Source organism: Lagopus muta, chromosome 16, assembly GCF_023343835.1.
Source record: "Lagopus muta isolate bLagMut1 chromosome 16, bLagMut1 primary, whole genome shotgun sequence".
NCBI lineage: Eukaryota > Metazoa > Chordata > Aves > Galliformes > Phasianidae > Lagopus > Lagopus muta.
In genome coordinates, this window is record NC_064448.1 from 11,413,885 (window position 1) to 11,438,162 (window position 24,278).

The window sequence follows — 24,278 nt, forward strand, 5'->3', positions numbered from 1 at the left end:
CCAAACAAGCCTTCATGGCTGTTAACAGTGTCTCAGTGCATTTCTCCATCCCCAAAGCAGCTCCCTAGGCTGCTGGCTCTGGCTGCAGGCTGCTGGCTGCAAGTGCTGGGACCACCTCAGCAATGGCAATCCCATGGTTGCTGCTAATGGAATGAGTCTGCACACACTGCCCCAAGAGCTGCCTGCCCACGTAATCCTTCCTCCCAGACATCAAAGCACAGCAGGCTGGGGATACCAGAAGACAAAGCCCTGTGGCCCAAAAAGCTATAGTAGGTCAATGCCAAGAGATTGCTCTTAGGAATATGAAGCAGCAGCTTCATGATTTGGCACTACCAGCTGTTCCTTTTTTTGGTTGTTGTTGAAGCTTTTTATGTCTTATAAAGGAATTTTACCTGGATTCACTCTTAAGCTGTGGTCATGTACCTCCCTCAGAAATTGTAATTGGACTTTAACCAATTTGCCAAGGCCAAAATAGCTTCCTGTATCTTGAATACAGGCATTTCACCAAATAATCCAAAGACTGCTCTATTTCTCTGTTGAGAGAAAAGGTTTTATAACGCTATGGATTTTTCTGGCTTTTAGTAACAGCTTAAGATCAGATTTGGCTGAGTCTCACACACTTGTACTTGGTGTTTTTCAAGAATCAGCAGGGATCAGAGCACAAAGGCTGAGGATGCGGCTGCAGGACATGCAAGGTTCAGGGCAGGATGGCCAGGGTGCCTTGTGCTCCCATCTAGCACAGCTAGAGGCTGTCCTGTCGATCAAGCCACCACACAAGAGAACACAGTCCTGGTATCAGCTGCACCAAGAATACCAGCCTCATCAAAAGCTTCACTTCCTCCAGCCCTACCTGAACGTGTCCTGGAATTATTCACGAACCAGCTGACAGCTTTGTCTCAAAGATCAGGGACAGCAGACTGGAACTTTGCAACTTCTCTGTAATGAATTTGGCAAAGAAGGTAATGGCATGCTTGTCCTGCAGGTTCCATTTGTCTGCACCTGTCCTCAGCAGGCTGATCCAGCTCTGTTCTCCGAAGTGGCCGCATGCCAGCACCATCCATCTCTTGCTGTCTTCTGGGATGCACAGGCCAGGTTCCTAATAGATGTGGCCTGAACAGATCCCATAGGCACCTGGCAGAGAGAGGGATGCTGATGAAGGATGAGTGAACACCACCTGTAAATGCCAATCTTTCTGAAGTCAAGGGATGGAGGGGCATGAGATCACCATGGCGGGCACGGACCCAGAGAGAGGAAAGAGAGATGTTGATGTGCCATGTATTCAATCCCAAAATATTCTTCATCGCTTAAAATAAGAGCTGGGAAGGAAGTCCACACTGCCCAATGGGCAAAGCTTGGCAGGGTTCAGACTTGTACATAGGCAGGATGCAGGAAGGCACGAGCGACAGAATGACGGAGGTGGCCAGAACAATTCTTCATTAAAACCCAGTGAATTAATGAGTTATTGGGGCCTTTCATATCGATCAGCCCAGAAATGCTACTTGGGTATGCTTTCAAAATGCTTGCATTTAAATTTCTTTTTCACATCTGGGATTTGTGATCAGAGATCTGTTCTCATCATCAGATTCTACAGCTTCAAAATGTTTTTGTTTGTTTTTTAATCTGTTCTTCTTTGCTTCTATTCTTACCAGCAAAACAGAAAGCACAACAAAAAAAAAGAAACAAAGCTTTTCTGAAAATTGAGATTTCAGGACCTTTTTGCAAGGAGGGCAGAAAAATGAACAAGAAATCAATTTTAAAAGGAAAAATATAAATAAAACCAATAAAACAGAAGATGAAAGAAAAAGAAAAAATCCAACTGGCTGGAATTAGTCTGATTTCACCTGAACCTTCCCCAAATGGAGAATCTCCCTCAGAAGTCAAGCACGGAGCCTTTTTTCACATTTTCCACAGTAACCTTTAGAGTTCAAAACGCTCATCTGCTCGCTCCCCCCCCATCCCCTCACAGCAGCGTTTGCAAATGACACAAACATTTGACTATGATCTGTGCTCTCCCTAACGCAGCCCAGCCCTGCTAACAATTTTCTCTGGAGCAAGTTCAAGCACAATTTGCTCATGCTGCTATCTATCTGTCATCGGATGTGTCAGCCGAATCTCTTTCAGCTCGGGTGGGGAGGAAAGAGACAAAAGGTCACCTTCTACATACAGTGCGTTCTCCAGGAGGCACAGAAGAAAAAGAGAAGAACCGAGTTTTCATCTACCTGACAGGAATCAAATGCTTTTTCCCTTCTCCCCTTGCATTTCATTCCACGCTTGCAGCACGTCTCAGTGTCTCTGATAGCAGATGGAGATGTTCAGGAGGAATGAAAATCCCTCCTGAGCCACTGGAGAGCCAGGAGGGTTAAAGCACACAGCAGCCCGAAAGGTTGCAATGTGTTCCATCAGCCTTTGGACCCTGACAGTATCTCAGCTCCCAAAGCCACGATTAGCACCGCAGTTATGTTTGGTTGATACAGCCACGGTGCTCTCAGGAGCTGTGGGTTCATGGCACTGCCCCAGCTGAAGTCACACCGTGCTGCTTGGACCTCATCCTCCCATGGGAGATGCAAGCAAGATGACTTCAAGTGCAGTTCTGCACTGACAAGGGGTTAACGTGGAACAACACCTTTCTTTCTACTCCTTACAGGCGCTCCTGACTGTGTCCCGTCATTCCGCTGCCTGCAAGCAAGAACACATGGATCTGTGAGCCTGTCCCATCATGCTGTAATCTGGCACTGCTTCCACCAAGTGTGCCAAGAGGGGATGTGCTCACTGGGGAGAGGGGGATTTCATGGCCAGACACTCCACTCAGGTATGGGCAGCAACCTGCAGCATCTCAACAGTGAGGAACATATGCTCTCAAAAAGGACAGTTTGGGTTGTAAGGACGAAGATGCCAAGGCATCACCTCTGTTGAAAAAAAAAATCCTATCCTTACTGTAGTTAGGAAGTGAAGGATTTTTGCCACCTTAAAGCCTTGACTATTATTTTTTTTTAATTAGCATTTCTGTGTTTGACCAAAAGGGATTCCGGGGAAAAAATATAAATGGTACATTTACTTTTTTGTGAAAGAAGCTGTATGATTTCCAGCAGTAAGTCAGCAAGAGCAGGAGATGTACAGGAAGGTAAGGAATAGAAGAGCTTGGAGATTTATTTCCCATTAGAGAGTGGCAGATGGAGAGGAAGGGGGCACAGCAAATAATCTGAGTTGGAGCCAAACTGAGGAAAGGCAAAAATCAAATCAAGACTGGATGAAAGTTTTCCAGTGAAATATTCCCCCCCACAACCACCACTAAAAAAAGAGTTTTCTACAAAACAGCATGCTCAGGGACAGCCCCACTTTGCACAGAGTTGTTATTATTTTTCAGTTAGCACTGAGTAACCAACCCAAAAAGGATTAGCACCACCAGAAAAAGAAGTCAGGTTGCAGCAGACTTATTTCCATAGAAGACGTGGGTGAAAGCAAAGCCTCATGTGCAATTCTTTCATCAATAAAATCTAATTTTCCAACCATTTTTAAGGCTGAAGTGGAAAAGAGATTTAAGGAAAAACATTCTGAGGAAAATCAAGCTGGATGCTATTGACAGCAAAGCTGCAGAAACTTTCCCCAATCTGCTGCTGTTGTTACCTGCCCATCTCCCAAGTCCCACTTGAAGGACAACCCTGTCCTAAGAGACATCCTGCTGTGTCTAGCAGGGACAGACTTCTCTGTCAAAAATGCTTCTTTTTTTTTTTCTTTCCCCAGTCATATCTCCTCAATTAATAAAAGGTTTTGCCTCTCCCTACAAGCCTTGCCTTGCTCTGACATCCCTCACTAGCTACTGACATCCAAAATAGCCTTGCCAATTTTGGAGTACAGCAGAGGTCTGAAGCACAAAAGTGATGTACCCAGGCTTGCAGAGGAACATCTCTCAGAGGGACTGTGCACAAAACTGATTTTCATTAGCAGGAAAAGAGGCTGACAGCACGGACCCGTCGCTCAGCCCCACTCCAACCCCACATTTATTCTGCTGTGCCTCAAACCGTGCTGCGCAAGCATCTTGTCCTCCCTTATCACATCCCTGATACTCCTTGTAGCCCTATTAGATCTTTTTGGAGTCACTAAAATAGGAAATATAAGGGCAAACACCCACACAAGTGAAATCTAGTAAGACTAATTGGGTGGAAAAAAGCACTTCTTCACAAGGTGTTTGTTACCAGCACAGCAGCAGAGGGTGCAAGATGGACATTCTGCAGCACATCAATGTGCAAAGATCTGGGCTCAGATTTCTAGCAGCAGCAAGAGCTGTGATGGAACTGCCTTGTAAGAGCCACCTTAAGGTAATGAAGCAGTGGTAACGCCAAGATGCCATTTGCCATGCAGCCAAACTAAGCGCCTTTCAGTCCTTCATAAATGCATCTCCTCAGCACAAACTTCTCACACTAAAAGAGAGGAAATCATCCTTGCACTTTAGCAAGAGGAATGACTCAGTTAGCCCCAGGCAACAAAGATCTGAGCCAATAAAGAACAACAGTGTCTGACTGCCTTTGGAAAAGCATTTGCTGATATTTTTTCACATGTACCATTGCTTTAAGCTCCAAAAGACACATAGGTTTATGGCAGCTCACTAGGAGGATGTTACTGTGATATTTCTTTCCAGCACATCTTCCTTGCATACTTTAGAGATGTGGGGCCAGCTGGGAGACAGGCTGTCCATGGGAGCCTCCACTGCAGTTCTCTAAGCAAAAAAGGAACCAAAAAAATTGAAACATCATAGGGTGAAATCTGGGCCTAAGTCCATAGAAAAAAAATCCTGCTGGTTTCCATAGGCTCACACAGATTCTCTTATCACTACTCAAACATCCAGACAGGCTCGGAAAACCTTATCAGGATGGATTATGCTCATGCTGTCCATCATTCTGCTTACAGTTCCACCACCACAGTAAGAGGTCAGGTAAGGGCACAGATCCTGCCAGCAGCTCTGCTCTGACAGGGAAGAGGTTGTGGCCTTCTGACCTTCTCTACTGACTACAAGATCAGGTGAAGGGCTTTCTCGCCTCATCTCCTGCTTATGTGGGATTTCTGACATTTCTTTCAGGATGAAGAGAGCACTGTAAAAAAGCCCTGTCTCACCAACATCACATTTTTTAATAAATGCATCCAAACTGATGAGGCAGGACGGGCAGAATGATTCTCTCTACCCCACACACAAGAGCTCACCCTCCCTGCTCTCCACATCTGCATGAGCTGCTGTGGTGTCCGGGGTGCAGGTCTCATCTGTGCCCCTCACCCATCAGCCCCACACTGGAGTGAGACAGCCCAACCTGCTGCTTCTCCCAGCCCAGTGCATCGCTCACGCAGAGCAGCACCAACCAGAGGGTGCCTCAGCCCTCCCTAAGCACCTTGTCCTGCCCTGTTCTTCCAAAGATTGCATGGAGGGGGCAAAGAGAGGACCCAGCAAAGCTGTGAGTCATGCCTGGATGATACCAAGAGCAGACAAACCATCTCCCAGGGAAACAGTCTCCTGCTCCCCTGACCTGACCCGTGACAGTTGCACAAGCCGGTAAAAACAAGTACTTTGTTCATCAGATAGCTGTGTGACATCCACAGGGCCAGCAGTGCAAGTGCAGTTTGCCAAGGCCTTGGATGCACCAGAGACTTACGGCAGTGCACTAAAGGGACTAAACCAAGCACAGTCCAAAGGAAAATTTACTGTGTCTCATGTCCTAACCTTTGTCGGTGTTAAATGCTGAAGTCATTGCTTGGTTTTCATCATCATGACCAGGCAAAACTTACCTCGATTTTCCCTCAGCAGTTATCTACTACTTTAGACACAAAACCACGTAGCACTTACCATGATGGTTGTCCAATTAGATTCCACAGGTATGGAATAACCCTCTGATTCTATACACACTTTCAGTGGAAGCCATTCTGTGTGTCAGCCCAGAAAGCAGGTTCTGAAGGTAGCAAATAAGTACAAACAGATCATGGAAAACACAGTACATGTGAGATATTTGCAACTCAAAGCAAGAAGACTCTATGAAGCCAAGGAAATATCTATTTAAATGAAGAATACTTCAATTTTTTTCTCCTCCGCAAATGTATGCTTTAATTATGTATTTTTAGAGCTTTATGCTTCCAACCTCACCAGCTATTTTGTACGTTCCAGTATCTTTACATGCTGTTAAAGTTACATTTGTTCTCTCACTGACAATTAATACCTTATTCCATTAATATTCTTACATTCACTAAATAGGCATAAAATCTCTCATCTTCACAAAAAAATGTTCTTTTAATGATCTCTGAAGTTCTGCTGCAGGCAATGTTTTGCAGGTGTACAAGGGAGTTGGGAAACAACTACAGAGAGCTGGGACTGCCAGTGCTCTTTCTCTGCAAGAAAGGAGGATTCCAGCACTCCATCTGCAGTAACTTGTCTTCCTTAGAAGGAAGGATGCTGCAGGAAGATAACTGAAGTTTGTGAGTTATATTGTATCGTAAGTTTTGTCCTTAAGAATTTTGTTAGGAACTTGTAGAGAAAGCCAAAATCCCATGTTCCACCAGTTCACACTGGCCAGTGTGAGCCTTAAACTTTGCCTCTATGTTTCACCCATCTTCAAGGCCAATTTCACAGAGTTTTACACATTTGGGGTGTAAGCAGTGTCTCTGTGGCATTGTTTTCCAAAGCAGGACTGCAAAATCTAGCTGAGTCTAATCTGCAGAAGGAATTCAGGTTTGAGCACACCAGCAAGGGGCAGAGGTACCTCAGAGCATTACCTACATGAGAAACAACTCAGAACTTTCCATGCAAAGAAAAAGGGGGATAAACTAGTGGGGTAAAATGTCAAGCAAGCATACTACTTAAATCATAGAAATTACAAAAATAGTCTATGTAACCTGTTTCCAGTTTAGCAGCTTGTGAGCCAGGAGTACTTAGTGATACAGAGAGAACCAAGTATGCAACCTTACAGGTTGTGCTAACAGAGATTTTGCAAGAGAGGACTTTCAAATTCTATTTAAGAAAAGAGGTGATACTGAAATCAGCTTCTTTGTGAAATGCAGCTTAGTACGAGTTTGACTAAATACCCTGCTCAATGCCAGTCAGCAGCTTCAGAGGTGCTCCTGCAATGTTTCCTTTGCTTAGGGCTTTCTTAGTTAAGGAAAGATAGAAAAGCAATGAGATCGAGAGGTTTTCATAAAGGAAAACAGACAGGGCCTTGCCATGGAAGAGTTAGAATTAGCACGTTGAGATGTCCATACTACACAATGTCTCTGATAGTTTTTCTGCTGGACTGCATTTGAATGTTTCACATCAAAAATCCATTGCAAGCATAAGGTAGGACTGACTGAAGGGTGGTACAGTAGCAGAATCCTTACTTGTTCTAAATTCCATGGCTAGATTTGTGTAAGAATGAGGACCATTCTGGGAAGCATCAGCACAAATAGGCTTATTTTGTTGTGTTTTTTTTTTTTTCTTGAGGCTTAAAACTTGACATATTCAATCAATTCTACTGCTTCTGTTGCATTGTGGATTAGTTAATTGCAGAAGTGAAAATGTGTGCCTGATTTATTATGTATAGATCTTTGGAAAATTACAAAAAGCAGGAACCTAGACAAGTCATCCAACTCCTCTCTAATGGCCTTTAGCAACAAGGAAATGAGACTAACTGTAGTAAAAATGCAAATAAAACCCACAACATATGAATTCAGGCCTCTGCCTTCGTTACAGAATCAATACGAAATACTTCAGTTCAGGCAGTCCAAAAGTTTAAAACCAAAACAGGAGAACAAACTCCAGTTTTTCACATCTGTAGCCCTGGCAGCAAGGAAATGTTGCCAAATTCCTTATCACTTACATGGCCATTTATACCCCCCATCACTCCACATGGGCTCAAGCAGCCTCAGATAACAGTTTAGAGAAGCATCCAGAAATTAGAAGTTAGCCTTGTTTGGGAGACAAGAGGATCCTCTCCTGAAGTCTCTTCCATGATGACAGCATGTAATTGTCAAGACCTAGAATCATAGAATTATTTTGAGTTGGAAGGGACCTTCAAAGGCCATCTGGTCCAATCCCCCTGCAGTGCACAGGGACACCCACAGCTCCATCAGTGCTCAGAGCCCCATCCAGCCTGTCCTTGGGTGTCTGCAGGGATGGGGCATCACCACCTCTCTGGGCAACCCGTGGCAGTGCCTCATCACCCTCATTTCCTTATATCAAACAAAAATCTCCCCTCGTTTAGTCTGAAATCACTTCCCCTTGTCCTGTGACAGCAGACCCTGCTAAAGAGTCTCCCTTTCTTTCTTACAGCCCCTCTTTACATATTGGAAGGCCTCTATTGAAGCACCTGCTGAACTGAACTTGACCAAAATGTAAACTGGAGTTTATGACCAGTCCAAAGTGCTCAGTGCTTCCTCCCAAACGTTTCTCTTCCAGGTTCAGGGCCTGTCCTGCTCAAACACAGCAACAAGCCCTGCTCTACAGGCACTCCCATCACACTACAGAGCGGGGCTGAGCAGCAGCTGCATGAAAAATTCTCTTTGGGAATGTTTCAGACACCAGATCTATTCAGGATAAAATATCAGAACTTGACGAGTTTGACTGTGATACAAGCTGATTTTGAGGAATCCATTACACAGCCATCAGCTTGTGACAACTCTTGGCTTTTAGAGACTGAAGCAGTGGCACAGAGGAGAGATCTACACGCAGTTACCTAAGCTCAAATCCCCTTCGTGGTGAAGCATCTCATAGCACAGTAAGCATAAGTTTAGTGCTAGGAGAATGGAGCTCAGGCAGAAACAAAGCTTTCAATCATTGCATGTGCCTGTATGCATCAAATTTCTACACTGCTCTTTGCCAATTAATACTTTCACACAAAGCACACTGAGAAGCAGCTTTAAATCTCATAGATTTTGTTTGCTCTCCTGCCCTGATAGACTTCTTAGCATTTTAACACCGCTTTACGTGTCCAAATATTTGCCTGGATAAATAGATTTAGAGTACCTTGAATAAGCTGAGCTTTCTCTCAGGAAGCTGGGTGAGTCAAATCAGAAAAGAAATATGTATCTCGGGAAAGATCAACAGCACAACTACAGACAGGAAAATGAATGCAGAAGTTGCACTAAGTTGATCAGGGAGGGTAGAAATGCCCAACCTATGCAAAACATGACTAGTCTCTGGAGTCAAATAAAACTTGCCAAAGGATGCATTTTCCCAAGCTTTGTCATTGCTACAACAATTTCTTTCTGAAAAATATGAAATATGTGCTTTTACTTCTTTTTAATGTGAGACACATAGTTACACACAGTTAGAAAACCATAATGCTGGAAACACCCCTGGAATCTTTGCATATATCTAAGATGCAAGAAAAACAATATTGCTTACTCTTTTGTTACTGTGCTCTCAACCAAAGGAAGAAAAGGAATAAAATAACATAAGCAAGAGAGGGCTTGAGCTAATTTTGCATATCTCAGGGCATAGGCTGTCCTCGTATGCTTCAGAAATCCCCGTATAGATAGAGCAGGTTACATAGATCAATTGCACGCATACAATTAGGGAAGCAAAAAGTGATATTTCCACCATTAAATATAGGTTGGAGACTTAATAAGGCACAAAGTGAGGGAAATTAGAAGCTTTTAAATTGAAGTTATTATGTGCTGAAACAACTGCCAGAAATTACATGCTAATGTCATTCTCCTGCTTTTATTCCTCTCTGGTTCAGCAGCAAACCACTCTCATAAGTCTCTTCCTACATCTGCAACTGCTCCTGTTTCACAGATTTGTCACCTCTCTCTTTTGACAAGGGACTGTCCCCAGGAAAACACATCATCCTCCCCTCAAACACCCCAAGCACAACAACTTCACCATGGATCCAGCAACCTTCTCTCCCTGCGGTACCACAGCACTGAGCCCCTCCAGGACTTCTCCACGTCTGTGCCACAGCCCTGACCATAATCTGAGACTTTTCTCCTACAGTAAACATCATGCTAGAAGGATGAGATTAGGCATTCAAGCTTTCTCAGCCTTGCCTTTCATTTCTGTATATGGGAAGTAGTAAAATTCAATTAAGGTTATAGCTTTTTTTCCCTCCTTCCTGATTTGCTTCAGTTAAAAGAAAACAACAGCCCAATGCTGGCCAAACGGAAATTTGTGGCAACTTCCATTCCTGCCTCTAGGAACACAAAGAATAAAAGAAACAAACTTCCAAAGTGAAGGACTGCCTGGGAACAGTGCTGTTAGCACCTGGGAACTACCCAGAATTAATAATGATGTTCTGTAGCCCACTTACAAGCTTGCTGTGCTCTCCTTAGCTGCGTTGTCCCAAATCCCCTCTGCAGCCACAGGTAACTCTGGCTCTGCTGGCTCTAAGAATGGCTGATGTTCACCAGTCTCCAAAATCAGACAGTGGCAGAGGTTTAATCACACGGATAACAATAAGCACAAAAATGGTATTATCTGAGGTGAAGCGCCTGTGGAGAGAGGAGAAAATTATACAAAGATTTACAGGGAACACAGGACTGAGGCGAAAAGCGGAAAGCCAGAAGTTCTCAGGCAATTATGGGTGACTTTCCTGGCAATCAAAACTTGCAAATCAAGTCCACCTCCTGCCCTGGTGGCTGATTGCCAGGAACAAGTTAATTAACCATCACTAACAAACGCACGTCTAGTCTAGACTTTAACAGCTCCACTGACGCTGGCCCCACCGCCTCTTGGCAGCTTCCCCTGCCCAACCTCCTGCAATTGCCTGGAAGCCAAATTCATCCTTGGGGAAAGCCTATTTCTTTAGCTTGCACCAGGAATGATCGCAGCCCAGTAAGTCTGCCTTGGCAACCTCCCCATAACCTAAATCATCACATCTTTCTTTTTCTCCTTCCTCTCCTTAATACGAACCATCTTTTCATCTTCCTCCAATCACCTTCACGCCAAACACAGCCAGCACTTCTTCTCTTGCAGCTGATACTTACAAGCATTCATTTCAGAAGTTGCTCGCTGAACTTTTTCTAGTTCATGGGTCTTACTTTAAAATTATAATTCACAAAATAGTCTAATTCTCCAAACGGCGCTGAGCTGAGTGAAATAATTACCTTACTTGTTTTAGGCCTCTGCTGGAGTCCAAAATTATACACTTGGAAAATTACGATTGTTTTATCTTCTTTCTTTTTTTTTCTTCTTTTTCTTTTTTTTTTTTCAGCTTCACAAGATGTGTGAAAGACAGGTTTTTATAAAGGACATAAAACCAGCCAAAACTATAATTATTACAGGCAGAAAAGAATCCACAGAAAAGATGATTTTATGATTAAGGCACTGAATTAGAAATTCAGAAATTCAGCTTCTCTTTGTAGCTCTGCCAAAATCTCTCTCTCTAACCTTTGCTGAGTGAGTTCACTCCCTTGTGCCTCAAAGAAAGCACTTTGCAACTTTCTTGTTTTATGGTAGCTGCTGCGAAAACACATTCATTCACCTCTGCGAGATGTTCAAATACACCAACAATCAGAAAACCACAAGGATCGGGCTGGTTTCAGTCATCTGACTACATTTAATCACCTTCTGTCAAAAGCATATTGCATCTCTGATCATAAGCACATGGCATGCAGCAGCATCACTCTTGAGAAACAAAGTTAAAGGAACTAAAGGAAAGCTAAAGCTAAAGGAAAAGAAAGACTAAACATACCTATTCCTAACAGAAAATATTTTGCAAAGCATTACAGCAAATACCTAAATGTAGATGTGAAGCATAACATCCGTCCATCACCTTGTCCTCAGCACAGGGATCAGCTTAGGTCTCTTATAATTGACCAAAAATGTCAATTCATATTCCACTGGAGTTGTACCAACACAGGAGCAATTACAGAAGCTTCCACACTTGCATCTTGATAACAAGAAAAAAAAAAAAACTCAAAAAAAAAAAAGCTACTGAAGATATGCAGCTGATTTTCAAACTGACCTTAAAACAGGTTGCCAGACGTGCTGGGGCATTCGCTGCTCATGGTTCTGGGCTGCAGTGCAGAAAATCAACTTCCAGAGTGAATTCCATTTAGAAACTCTTAGACTGGGGAGTGAATGAAACGAGGACATGGGACCAGACTGCATCCCGTCTGTGTGTAGGGACCCCCAACCCAGCCACAGCAAGCTCATGGGGGTCTCATCTCTTCTCCTCCTCCCAGAGCACCAGGGCCGAGGGATGGTGCTACATCAGCCAATCCTCCCCGTCTTTTTCATTGCTTCAATAAATTAAGCCAAGCAACAATAGAGATGAGGGAAAGCAGGACAATGTGGTAAATGTAGCAGAAAGAAATTTGAATTGTAATGAGGAGAGCTAATCAGAAAAAGAATGGACTATAGAAAAAGCACTAATGAGTTTCTAAATAAATTCAAAAGGTTAATATTGTTCTGTCTAACAAATAGGAGAAGAATCCTAATGTGAAAAGAAAGGCCTCACTCCAATGCCCCCATGGCCACATGTTACAGCCACATCCAATCCAACTGCCAACACCTGGCTGGCCACTGCTGCTCCTGCTGCCCACCACAGGCTGCCTGGGCTTCCAACCAGACTCATGTCTTGGTCTCTTTGTTTCTGCACTTGAAATGTCCCAGTCAAAGTCCAATAAGTCAGTGGACAGACTCTCTTTGACGTAGAGGGATTGCATCAGGTTTTTGTGCCAGGCTTATGTTAGCATTAACAAACCAGCCATCAGAACATGGTTTGCAAACCACAAGGGGAGTGCATGTCTGAATGCTGGGTGATGTGGTTTTTCAAGCACAACACTTCTATTACCGTGCGGATCATCAGGGTGAGGAGAATGCCCTGCAGGTGCACTACAGAAAGGGCAAGTAAATAGAAAAGTTTATAGAAATAAAAAGCTTGAAGGGCTTTTTTATTTGTTTGGGTGTTTGTTTGTTTTTAATTTAAGTGATAGCTGTATTTCAAAATGCAATCTAAGACTTTCTATATATAAAAATCAAAAGCAAAAATATTCAGCGTTCTTTATGCATTCTATTACAAAACATGGTAAAAATGGTGCGCCAGTCAAAGTGTGATTTTTTTTAAAGCAAGAAAAGCAGCCCACTTCAAGAAAAAAAAAATCCAATTCCCAGGAAAGTAATAGACTCACAGGCTTTTCATAAGAACAGAAGATCTGCTCAACCATTTTCTTGCTTGAAGGAAGGAAATCGTGCCATTATAATATTTTACTCTGAATACAAAAAATCTGTCATGACATCATTCTTCAGGGAGAGATCTGTGTGTGTTTGTGTACATGGCTGCCCATATGTCTTCTGAACAACAAACAAAACGTGGAGGGAAGAGGCGAGGGAGCAGCACATTCATCTTCTCCCACTTCCACAATGCCAGGAGATGAGTTAGGCGAGGTCCCAGCACCGCATCACCTCGTTACGATCACACTGCACCCACAGCAATACATCTCACTGCACACACTGCTGCTGGCGTGGCCACACGGATCCCCCACTCCTGAAACTTGCAGAGAACAAAGGAAATTAAGATCTGTACCTTTTACTTTTCAGATACGTGAATCATCCTACCGCCAGTATAAAGCTGCTGCGCCACAGCTGACCATTCTATGTACTTTCAGGGGAATTTGCATACTGCTACTCAGCCATTCATCAGCCACAAATAATTTTTGTTCAACAGGCAGATTGAAGATTTCAGCTTTCCTTTTCTCTTCCTCCTAAAAGGGAGGGTGAGCATTTGTCTGTCACACTGGGAGTCACCAAAGCACAAACACTCACTAGAGGTTTTGGCAGAGTTTGAGGGAGAGATTGATAGCCAAAACCCTTGGATCCAAGAGACCACAGGATTCTCAAAGGTGCAGAGACAGGACAGCCAAGACTGTTTGCACGTAACCCTTTGAAAGCCAGTGGAAATGTCACTTAACTTCATATCGGTTACATGGAGCTCATCAGAGCTCTTTAACGTTTGCAGCCCAAACCATGAGGGAAATAAGATGGAAATTAGTAGATCAACTCATTCTCTTGAATTCAAGGTGGAAGTCACCCAGCTGGATGTTCCTGGCACTGCTCTGTAAATGGTTAAATGCAAAATTATTTTTTGTGACAAGGGGCACTGCAATGAAACAGCTAACTGTGGATAAACAAGACAGTTGCACAGCTCATCATAACCTTAATGATCCCCTCTAAATCATGCAGCCCCATCACCTAGATCTATTGGCCACATTAGCAGACTGCTGAGTGCAGGAAATGTGGAGAGGATCATTTTTAAATGGTTTTACGTGCCGGGCTCATTGGGAACCCTTTGAGATGGAGTCTAAAGCAGATGGTAAAATGGGAAAATTATTCACATTAATTCTTCAGCAGCCTAAAATAAATAAAAAAATAAACGAAGTAATGAAAGCCTCATTCAGTCACGCTTCTGCAACAGTCATAAAAGCTCCAACAGGAAGAAACCAGCACTGTTCTGTTCTTTGCCACAAACCTGCTGCTAGTTAATTGGCTTCAAAGACACAGGGACATTAATATCCTGTAAAAAAAATAAATGATCTGCTCCATTCTTTGGCTATTGTTCAATGGCCTGATGAAAGAACAAGCTGAAACAGCAAATAAGCCTTACTGTATACAGTGTGCTTTGTGTCTATTTCAATTTTCCTTCACACACATTTCCTACAGAACAACATCTTTTGCTTGGAGCTTTTCTTACCCTCTGGAAATTGTTGCAGTGTGATTAGTAGTACCCCATTTTACAGACAGGGAAACTGAGACACTGCTTGCATCCCAAGGGAGAACAGCAAAGTCATAACAAGAGCTTATATCTAATCCAACCCCAAGACTAAGTTGTCTTGCCAGTCCCATAGGATGAGCGCTTCCACCAAGACCTGGTTTATCACAGCTTTGAATCCCCCTGAGCTGAACACACTGTGACCCCTGCCAAATAATTCAGCAGCTCCAGGACTGGTTCTCCTTCACCTACATGAGCCTGAGGACCTGAGAAGCAGCAGGCTGCTGCAGTAGCAGTGGGTTATACAAAACTTTACCTGCAGTCTTAAAGACAAGTCGCAAACAAAGAACGCTGCAGCATTGGTAAGATATTTATACACAACAGCAGAACAAAGCTCTGTGGAACTACTGAAAGCAAATGATTCTAAAATACTAAAAATGAACTTCTAAAAATGACTAGCACCAAATATACCTAGTATTAAGAGATGAAGTCCAAACTTCTCCACAGCTGTTAGAGGAACGCGGTGCAAGCTGCTGCTTTATTTCATTCCTGATACAAAGTTATTTAAATTTCTATCTGAAAGGTGAATCAAATCTCTTGCCTGTTGTGGCCAAGGGCACTTAGCAATATTTACTACATGGAAATCTCTGACTCAATCCTGAAACAACACAGCCCCGTTGCTTTCCAGCTATTTTATTTCCTATTCATTTTTTGGCACAAGGAGTAGGACATACTCCTTGTACACATATAGGATGCTACAAGGCTTACAGCAGCTTGTAGATCTCATCTGCATTCCTCTAAGCTCTGCCCATGGTGCCTGACACACTATTTTAATTGTATCTTCTCTCTAACGCGCTAAGGTGTGCAAAATGAGTTCAGCTCTCACAGCAAGAGCTGCCATCAGCAGTGAGCTGCTGCTGTAGTGTTTTCCTGTCAGGTTAGTGCCAGGGTAAGCAGCCAGCTGTTTTGGAGAATGAACATATGTGGATCTACATCAGCTGGATGCACCACCCTGCTTCATTTCCTGGAGTCCAGCAATGGAGAGACAAAATTTAACCACTCTAGAGCTATCCATCATCTGGACAGTGGCTGCTCAGCAGCCCAGGCTCAGGGACAAGAGGCAACAGCAGTGCCCTGGCTGGGAGCAGCTGCCTCCCATCCTCAAAAAAAAAAATATCTTTCTTTCCATTTTGGAACATTCCCTGGGGCATCCCCTGGGGCTGAGACTTTCCTGCCTTGCTCCTAAAGTGAGACTGTTCCTGGAGTGGAGGAGATTATGAAAAATGTCTCTGTGCTCCTGTTGTCTATGCTCAGCATCAGCTGAAAGCTTGGAGCCCTGGAAAATGCACAGCTTGGTAAAGGTCGTGATCTGAATGCAGATTATTCGTGGACATGAATTTATCTGATGAATTACTCTAAACATATAATTCAACTGGCTCCACTGAACACGTATAGGATGCGTTTCTGCAGCTACCCTAAATAAAAAGCAAGACATTAAATAAGGACAGTCACTTGTGTGAACGCATAATGTTTTATTTGCCACAAATATGCTAATTCTTTAATTTTCACACCGTGTGCTAACTAGATATACAACCTGAGCAAGATGCATTTACTTGTAGCTGATTACTAGGTAGCATACTGCAACTGATACCATAGGTTTTAGTCTCTGATTCAGTAGTAGGTTAAATTTTTACCTCATTCTGATCATGTGGTAACTTTGAATTGTTTACCAACATTTAGGACTGTCACACATTGGCAATGGCCCTGTGCTGCCTACTGGGTACATTTATTGGCAGGTTTGTCAGAAAATGCATCATTCTTTCCTATATCTTCTAAATAAAGAGCAAGATGCAACAAAGAGCCAGCTATTTCAGTATCCACCCCAATGTCCTGATGAACTTCCTGTCTTCTGGACTTTAGTTCAGTGAATTTAGACAATGAATGCAAAATGAGAAAACTTCGAATTTCAAAGGCTCGCTGCAAAATGAGGAGAGCTGGAGCAATGTGTCTGCTGGGGTGCAAAGCATCCTCTGAAGCCCAGCAGCTTGTCTCCATGCATACCAGCTTGAGCCCCAGGCAATACAGGTAACTCACAGGGACCCATTTCAATTAATGCATCTGTACAATCAATAGCTGTACAATCAACAGGCGTACAGAGGTTAGGTGCAGTCAGATTATCACAGTGGAAAGAGAATCAAAACAAACGGAAACGCTCACCGGTGTCACAGGCTGACAGCAAACTCCACAAGGAGCGATCTCCAGAAAGAGATCCTTCCTCAGGGGCAGTCAGCACTTAACTGGGATCTAGGAGAGGAGCAGCCAGGCTCCACCCCTTCCAATAGCACAGCTGAACTGCCCTCACCTGTGCTCCTGTGGCTGAACCATAGTGTTGGAAATAATCCAAGTAATTTTGTCAGGACGGTATCTCTGATAAAAGCAGAATTTATTCGCGATTGCAATGGCGGGCGTCCCACAAGTAGGAGCGCTCCTATGGACACAACATGACAGCCTTTATACCCTGTTTTCTCCCCCTTGCCTTCCCCCTCCCCTGTTTCCCCAATGGCTGGGTACTCCAGGTTCACAATCTTATCAGAAGGTTTACATTTGTTATTTACTTGTTATCTGGTGCCAGTCAGCAGTCATCCTGTTGTCTCCAAGATGTCTCGGTGCTCTCCTTGTCCTATTGATATGGTGATTTTCTTTAAAGTCATCATCGTTAAACAAAGAGCACTGGGGATGATGCAGGCCTTCCCAATGTCAGGCGCTTCCTCGGGCTGCCATGGCTTGTTCTCTGGTTTGCTCTCGTGCAGGATATTCTTGCAGTGTGTATGACAAAATGTACATATATACACCTATATACAGTGTGTTCCTGGGAACTATGATAGCAGAGATCATAAAATAAAAATAATATTATACAATTCTAATGCAGAAACAACACTTGATTCCCACAATTCCCCCCTTTTTCTTTTTTTATACATTGTTGATTTCTGCAATTCTTTAAGGTTCACTTTTATAGACATCGCCCTCATCTTCACTTTCTTTATCTCCCATCTCCTCTAATACCACAATTTTATCCAAATGTAATGGCTCCATTAGTGCTTGCTTCAGTAGTGCTCTCTCTATCAATCACTCTACTAGTCCCCTCACAAAGGGGATAACACAGCAACCAGTGGCCATCAAGGCTGCTGCTGCTACTGTCAACGAAGTAAATGTGGATACAGTCACCCCTTTCCATTTACCAAACCAGAACTCCAACCATCCAGTGACAGAAGTATCTATTCCTGATTTTTTTTTTTCTACCACTTCATTGCCAAGGGTGGCACCAAGCCCTTGCAATGCCTTCATTATTATGTCATCCAGAGCTGTGTTATTGGGATGAAGGTGCAACAACGGGTACCCAGTGTTACATATACATTCCTTTATCATATCTTAGCAGATCCTATTTTCTCAGGCCACCCTACTTGTGGCATATAACTGTCCTGCAATTCTCTTTATTGCACTCTTTGTATAATTTGTAAATCTCCATTGATTATAACAGATGTAGTTAACCCAATCTACATTCTTGTTGATCATCACCCACCAGGACAGTGACTCAAACCCTGCAACAGTTTGATTTCTTGCCTTAAAGTCATCAGGAACAACAAGAAGAAAAAAAAGTTTAAATCCTTAGCTTGCCCACATACCAAACAATATTGATATGTAATAATGTTTGTCACAAGAGATACATAAGTATTTACATCAAATGCTGCACTCATCAAATCAACATTTCTAACAGTTACAAGAGCCCACATTTCTGTCCTTAGATTCACAATTTTAAGGGTCCAGCTGATTTCAGTTCTCATTCTGTTTGAGGGACCTTCTTACCTCTAGTATGATGTATCCACAATGCTTTCACTGTTGTGTGGGATGTTAGCAGCGCCTGGAACAGACCTACCCACCTTGGTTCCAGGGGCGAATCTTAAAGAGATTTGTTACATACATATTATCGAGCCATATCAAGGCCTTGAGCTCTAGTTCCTAGAACCAGTTTCTCCTTTTCTCAAAGCTATTCCTGCAGACTTATCACATGCTCAGTTAGTATTTCGCTCCCTACTTGGGTAGAAATCCCCTTTTGTACAACATAAGGCCTTCTGTACAGTATTTTGAAAGGACTTAACCCCTCTTTGGCTCTAGGTTTTGTTCTGGTGCTAAGGAGAGCCAGAGGCAACAACTGTGATCAGGATAGTCCAGCTTCCTGGCCCAGTTTTACACCCTGTGATTTAATTAGACAGTTCATCTTTTCCCCCTGACCACTCGCCTGTGGTCTGTGTGCTGTGTGCAATTGCCAATTTATTCCCAATGCTTGCTGACCTCTGGGACAATCTCTGCAATAAAATGAGTTCCCTGGTTGAAGGGTATTGTTGCAGGACACCCAAACCTTGGAATAATCTCCTGCAAAAGTACCTTGGTTACTTTCTTGGCTCTATTGGTCCTGCAAGGGAATGCTTCTGGTCACCCTGAAAGGGTATTGGTTAGAACTAGCATATCTCAAAACCCTCATTTTTCCTGGCAGTTAAAAAAAAATCAATTTGCAATTGTTGTCCTGGAAGGTTCCCTTTCCAACAAGCGCCACTTGTACCCTGTTCCTGGTACTAGGATTGTACAGTTACTTTCTGGTGTCTGAACCCCCCCATGTTTTATTATGTTCCCTTAGAACCAAATTCTATAAAATACTAATGGGCACAACAGTGTGTCCATCTGGGTATGCACCCATCTGTCAGCTTGCTCTCTTCCCTTCATTCATTAGATTCCTATCCTTTCTAGAGTACCTTATAGGTTCTGACTAAGGTTCAGGTATTTCAAATGTACCGTCTGGAATTAAAGCCGTTCACCAATTTCTTTTCCTTCAGCTGCCTGTTGTGCCACCTGATTCATCATCATATTTCCAGTTTCCTGTACAGTGTCACTCTTCTGATGTCCTTTACAATGTATAACAGCCATGATGTTCTTTGGTAGATTTACATCATGCTGAATTTGTTTTCCTTGTGTGTAAACAATCCTTGCTCTTTCCAGATGGTACCACGAGTGGGTACCACCCCAAAAGCATATTTAGCATCCATCCATATATTTAAGGTTCTTGTCAAGGCAATTATTTCAGCCTTCTGAGTGGAAGTCCCCACAGGTAATGGTTGTGCTTCAATTACCTTGTCAGTAGCAGTTACTGCATGTCCTGCCTTCCGGTTTCCTTGTCTTCACAAAACTGCTTCCGTCGATGAATCCAGGACTCCTCAGCATCGTCCAACGGTTCCTCCTGTAGCTCTGACAGCTGGCACAGACAGCCTCCATGCAGTCGCACACTGCTGGCTTGGAGGCAGCTCTGCATTGGCGTTCTGGGTGTTCAGCAAGCTGCTTCCTTCTCTTTGATCAGTTGTTCTTTCTGTTGAGAAACTTGATAGCCATTTAAATCAAGAAATTCAGCAAGCTCACAGTCCATTGCACACAGTCCTTCGTTACTGCAGCATCCACGTACTGCAGTAAAGTTCCACTGTGAGATGGTGAACCCAAATCTCAGGCTCACGAGTTGACCAGTTCTCAAAAATCATTGGGCTGTTCTCACAACCCTGGGTAACACTGTGCAGGTTAACTGAATTATTATTATTCTCTCCATATTTGAGTTTTTCTATTCAAAGGCAAATAATTTTAGACTTTCTTTTGCAAAACCAGGCAGAAAAAGGTGTACTTCAAGTCCAGAACGGTAAAACCCACCTACTTATTCCTTAACTTGGTTAATAAAGATATACACCATGTGTTGTATATATTCAACTTTTCTATTAATTGCCCTCAAACCTTGTACCAAACTATAGCTCTTGCCATCCAATTTTTCATTTGCAAGATTGGGTGTTGTATTTGGATTTCTATCCAATTAGTAATCCAAAATCCAAAAAGTTATTATTTCTTTTACCCTCCTACAATCTCGTATCCTCAAAAGGCATTGCTTTACCCTGGTTGGGCTGGCTCCCACCTTTAACTTAACTTTCATTGGGCTGCATTTTTGGCTCTGCCAGGCATCCCTGATGCCTGCAATCCTGTGTATACCCAATGTAGGATTTACGTAACTTCTGGGAGTACAACATTGCTTTTCCCAGTTTGTGTTAAAGCCAGACTTAAAATTTTCAGTCCATTGCTCTTGCTTGACAAGTAGGTCCAATCGTCTCTACTGAATTTAATCTCTACATTCAACTATTCTAACATGTCATGCCCAAATAATGGTTTTGGAAAACCTGGCATGTACAAGAATTTATATATTCCTACTTGTTCTCCTAGCCTGTATTTAATTGGTCCAAAAAAAAGTAAACTTCTCTTGCCAGTAGCTGCTACAACTATTACAAAAATCACCTACGGGTAACAGTAAGACGCACCCAGAGGTACCAGAAAATAAACCTCTTCAGCCTGCTTCCCCTGCTGCTTTCGGTCCTGGCAGGGTGGAACTCTCCCTGAGCCCTTCCAGGCTCCCCTTACCTCTTCTTCTAGGTAAGGACATCCCTGTTAACCTTGCTCAACTTTGCCTTCCTCAGTTTGTTTTTCCCAAGCCCTTTTCACTTCCCAAACTCTCATCATCACAGCCATTACTAACATCGTATTTCAGTTTCACTCCCTTCTCTCCCCAGGCTTCCAGTGCTCACACTGATACCGGGTTTCCCCAGCTCTGCAGATGCCGGCTATTCTCACTTCCAATGTCCGTCCCATCCCCATTCACAAGCACTGCACCCCTTCACATCACAGCGGGAGGCTCCGGCCCCCAGCTCTTTCTCCCACTCCAAGCTGTTCTTACAGGCCGCAGTGGGGGGGTGTGCGGGGCTGTGTTCTCGTGCCGGCCCAACTCCAATATCCCAAACTCACTGTTTTCCTTCACCTTTTTGCCATTCTTTTTTTTGTTTGTTTGTTTGTTTGTTTTTCCACAATTCCACTATTTGTACCCTCAACTGCAATTCCACATACCATTAACAATTGCATTTCCACATACCATTAAAAACTGCATTTCCACATAATTTCCATATACCGTTAACAACTGCATTTCTACATACCATTAAAATTGCACTTCCACACAATTTCCACATACCATTAAAAGTTGCATTTCCACACAATTTCCACATCCCATTAAAAACTGCATTTCCACACAATTTCCACATAGCATTAAAATTGCATTTCTGCATTTTCATATACCATTAAAACTGCATTTCCACATACCATTAAAACTGCATTTCCACATACCATTAAAAGCTGCATTTCCACATACCATTAAAAGCTGCATTTCCACATAATTTCCACATACCATTAAGACAGTTTCTCCTAGTGCCTTCAAAATCCACAAATCAAACAACACAATTCCTCAACTTCCACAAACAGCCAGCACTTGGTCTCATGATTAGGGCACTCAATTATACAACTGGTCCCATTACTCCATTTACGTTCCTGGTTTCTCATTCAATATTCCCCCTGGCTCACCAACAATGTTTCTCCAGTGAGCCAAAATACAACCCAGGGGGTCTTCTCATATCACTTTAGACACCCCTTGTTCCATAACAGCCTCGTACACAACATAACATAACACAACACCTTCAGGACATAAACACTTAACAATCACACAGACAGTGACAATAATCAGTACAATTTATCCTCAGGATCCTTCCTCTCTCTCTGCCTTCCTCCAGAGCTCAACCTTCCCTCTGTATTCATTTCTCACACTTGCATAGCTGCCAACCTCCTTCTCCAATAAACAACATATCAATGATAAATATCATTTCCATCCATGAGTACAAATTAGGCCCTAGAAATTGATCTAATTGTTCTGCTACACTTATAGGATCCTCAGTTAAGGAATTTTTCTTGCAACTCCTAACTTCTAGTAAAAACAGCAGGCATTACCGCACCTTTTTTCCCTTTGACCTAAGACTGCCTTAAGAGGACAAAGTGAAGTATTAGTAAGGTTAGTATTAGAGAAAGGAAAACTATCCAGGTCCCATTCGCATGACTCCAACTCCCTCAGTAATTGAGAGCGCATCCTCTCTCCAGGACCCTGCACAGATCAGCAGCACCCACTTTCCTCCTCTGGAGAGGTCACCGCCGCTTTAAAAATTGCACTGCTTTAGAAATTAAAGGGGGGGGAAGTTATCTAAGGGATCCCATTTATGATCTTTCTGCTTCTTTCCCATTTCCTTTGAACTTGGACTCCTCGCGAGGAACATTTCTTTTCTTCTTGCACTCATTAAGCGACCTAAGCCAATTCTGTTTCAGAAAAAGGAGTCTTACTGTTTACATATAAATAGGCCCAATTTTCTTCAGACTCCTATTTTGGTCAAAATAATGATTTTCCCTGTAGTGGCTCCCTACTGTATACAGTATTTAAACATCTTTTCCCTGTTCTTTTCCTAGTTTTGGGATTATTTTCCAATTTTGAAACACTTCTCCCAAGGGGCTGGCTCTCTCTAGGCACCATTCCGGGGACCTTTTTCCCCTGCTCTCGGGAACTCCTATTACCCATCCCTCCAGAATGCTACTGTGAACTCCCCAGCTCACAGGTTACCACACTCTGATTCTCGGATTTTGGGCCCAATCCCTCAGGAGTACTATACTCCTATCTCGGATTAATAGGGGTGTACTGCTGGCACTTCGTCAAGTGCACAGGGTACCGCACACCAACAGCTCCCTCCCGAGACTCTTCCTTTCACCAACACAGCCGCTTCGTCCGTCCCTGGCCGCGCCCCTCGCGGCACAGCGGAACCGCAGGGCGGGACTCAGCACTCGCTTCGCGCTGACGGCGCGTCTCAGTCACACACACTCAAAGAGTCTCAACCGACCCCCAAGGAAAGAGTTAAATCCCCTTACCTTGGTCCGTGCACGAAGTTACCGGGTCGCAATGGCCAACACCCGTGCCTACCTGCCCCTTGGCTTTTACAGAGTCCGTCCTCTATGAAACAGTCTCGGTTTTTTATCGGCCGTACCAAGGAGTCACCTCAGCACCCAGACAGGACCGCTGAAATCAGCGGGGTGCACCTATCCTGTGCAGGGCAGTAGGGAAACTCTCAAAGAGGCGATCATAATCCCGGACGAGCCCCCAAATTGTTGGAAATAATCCAAGTAATTTTGTCAGGACGGTACCTCTGATAAAAGCAGAATTTATTCGCGATTGCAATGGCGGGCGTCCCACAAGTAGGAGCGCGCCTATGGACACAACATGACAGCCTTTACACCCTGTTTTCTCCCCCTTGCCTTCCCCCTCCCCTGTTTCCCCAATGGCTGGGTACTCCAGGTTCACAATCTTATCAAAAGGTTTACATTTGTTATTTACTTGTTATCTGGTGCCAGTCAGCAGTCATCCTGTTGTCTCCAAGATGTCTCGGTGCTCTCCTGGTCCTATTGATATGGTGATTTTCTTTAAAGTCATCATCGTTAAACAAAGAGCACTGGGGGATGATGTCAGGCCTTCCCAATGTCAGGCGCTTCCTCCGGCATGCCATGGCTTGTTCTCTGGTTTGCTCTCGTGCAGGATATTCTTGCAGTGTGTATGACAAAATGTACATATATACACATATATACAGAGTGTGTTCCTGGGAACTATGATAGCGGAGATCATAAAAT

General features: G+C 43.4%; 1 long non-coding RNA gene across 1 annotated transcript in view; it reads right to left on the reverse strand.

Annotated features, from left to right (window-relative positions):
- The window catches only part of LOC125701308 (uncharacterized), a 74,520-nt gene extending 50,640 nt beyond the window's left edge, over nucleotides 1-23,880 (reverse strand). Inside the window, exon 1 of the long non-coding RNA XR_007380202.1 lies at nucleotides 16,878-23,880. This is a non-coding gene — a long non-coding RNA (uncharacterized LOC125701308). The remainder of the gene's footprint in view (nucleotides 1-16,877) is intronic.
- Between the last annotated feature and the right edge of the window lie 398 nt (nucleotides 23,881-24,278).